The sequence below is a fragment of the Puma concolor genome, chromosome D4 (genome assembly GCF_028749965.1).
Source record: "Puma concolor isolate L17-30 chromosome D4, mPumCon1.1.hap2, whole genome shotgun sequence".
NCBI lineage: Eukaryota > Metazoa > Chordata > Mammalia > Carnivora > Felidae > Puma > Puma concolor.
In genome coordinates, this window is record NC_141679.1 from 31,287,001 (window position 1) to 31,289,443 (window position 2,443).

The 2,443-nt window shown below is 42.7% G+C and overlaps 1 pseudogene; it reads left to right on the plus strand.

Annotated features, from left to right (window-relative positions):
• The first annotated feature begins 1,245 nt into the window (after positions 1–1,245).
• Positions 1,246–1,932, plus strand: LOC112868712 (translin pseudogene; annotated as a pseudogene).
• The last annotated feature ends 511 nt before the right edge of the window (positions 1,933–2,443 follow it).

Genomic DNA, 2,443 nt, shown 5'->3' on the forward strand with positions numbered 1-2,443 from the left:
TCTGGGGCTGCTTTTGGCTTGAGTTGAGTCAAACCAGGTGTTTGCCAGAGATATAGTACCACCAAGCTGCAGAGAGCTTTTCCTGCATGGTCCCCTGAGAGGCCTTCATTGGTGGGTGGGGCCTGTAGTTAGATCTGATATCTTCCCCCAGGCCACTCCTGGGGCATAGTTGAACTGATGCGTGTGATTACGTTTCCAACCTCCCAGGGCAAGAGTTAACTTTGGATTAGTGCTGGTCCCTGTTGGGGCTGTTTGCACACTGCCAGGCTTGTGGCATTGTTTTGGATAGCTTCCAGCCAAGGCATATTAGAGGGGGTAGGGGCATGTTGTTAGAAATTTAGGTGGTGAATATTGGTGCTGAACTAGTTCTTTCAGGTGTCTGTGTGCCTAGACTGGGGGGTGGAAGAGGGAAATGGTGCCTGCCAGCTCTTTTGTTCTTGGAAAAGTCTCCCAATGATCTTTGCCCCTCCAGCACATGCTCTGAAATCTGCTCCCTTTCATATACCTTAGTGATTTTTCAAACTGCTGCTTCTTTGTTGTATCTCTGTGGGCTGTTATTTGCACTTTCTTTTTAAGGGTGACAAATGAGTTTCTTTTCGCTCTTCTGGCTCTCTCAGAGCCAAGCCTGCTGATTTTTAAAGTTCTGGATATTGAGCCCCATTGATTATGGGAACTCATGAAATTCATCCTTTCTGGTTTTCAAAGCCAAATTCTAGGAGATTCATCTTCTGTGTGCAGATTCCCCATGCCTGGAGTGCTGGGAATGAGGGTCTTGTTCTCTCCCCTTTCTGAGCCCATGGTGTCCCTCCCTCAGACAGTCCTGCAGGTCCATTTATCTCCCAACCATATCTCTGCTCTTGCTATCCTCCTTGATGTGGCCTCTTTTCTACATTTGGCTTTGGAGAGTCAGTTCTGCCAGTCTTTGGATTATTCTCTGGGTTATTTACACTGATGTGGGTGTTATCTAGTTGTATCCATAGGATGAGGTGAGCTTAGGATCCTCCTACTCCTCCACTTTCCCGAGAAGCCTACAACTATAAATTTAACTCAGCATTGCTTTGTATTTGTTAATTTCCCTGTGATTTCTTCTTTGACCCACTATTTTGTTAAGAGTGTCGTTTAAGCATAGGAACTGGTGGACATGGTGGTGGCCTTGGGTATTGTGACTGATGTGCTGGTGGTCTCTGAAATACTTTTTGGTGGTCACACTTGTGTGCACTGGCTGATTGTTGTGCAGCTGGCAGCATGTCTGTGAGTGAGATCTTCGTGGAGCTGCAGGGCTTTTTGGCTGCCAAGCAGGACATCTAAGAGGAAATCTGAAAAGTTGTACAAAGTTTATAACAAACAGCTTGAGCGATTTTAACTCTACTGCAGGGGGTCCAGCAGGGTCCTGGTTTTCAGGATATTCCAAAGAGGTGTTTGAAAGCTTGAGAACACTTTGGTACAGTAAAAACACATTTAATGTCTTCAGAGACCAAGTTCTCTGCTGAACAGTATTACGGATTTCATGAGCACTGGGGGTTTGTGCTGCAGCTTTTGGTCTTCTTGGTAACATTTGTTGTGTATTTGGAATCAGAAACACTAATGACTCCAGAAGTGGTTACTGAAGTTCTTGGCATTGAGCCATATTGGGAGAAAGGATTTCATCTGGATGTAGAAGATCATCTTTCAGGAGTTCTAATTCTTGCCAGTGAATTTTCAAGGCTCTCTGTCAAGAGTGTGACTGTTGGAGGCTACTCCCAGATCCTCCACATCTACACTTTCATTAATGAACTGAATTCTAGCTTCTGCCTTCCCAACCCGAAAAACGACTCCCTGAGGAATTGCTGTGATGGCTTCAAGTATGATCTGAAAAAAGTAGAGGAGGTGGTCTATGATCTCACCATCCAGGGCTTCAGTAAGGAGACAGCAGTGGCTTATGCAGAGAAATAGGTGGCCATCTATGTGCCTGGCCCTGCTGATTTCAGTGGTTGCCAGTGAGTGTGAGCACAGTGTCTCTCAAGGTAGTTAGGATTGTCCTGTTGCTAAATACCATGCTTTATTTTCTTAACCAGTGTGTGGTGTAATTATCAAAATTGAAACAATTTTGGGGGGGGTAAAAATATAACCTTCACAAGGACAGATTTTCTTTATTGTTTTAGTGAATTTGCTCTGTAATTCAGTGTATTTCAGTTTTGTCAAAGAGTGTAAATGTCAGTCTCTTTGTGAAGTCCTTTTCTTGCTTACCCTGATGCCCTGATGACTGGGACGTTTCTTGTCTTCTGGGTTTTTTTGTTTTTGTTTTGTTTTTTGTTTTTAAAGAGTGTTGTGTTGTCTAATTTCCATTTATTGGTGAATTTTAAAGTTTTCTTTTTTTTTTCTAGGTTTGTGATGAGAAGAGTTGTTTTTTTTTTTTTATAATTTCAGTCTTTTATTGTTTTAAATTTTTTTTTAATGTTTATTT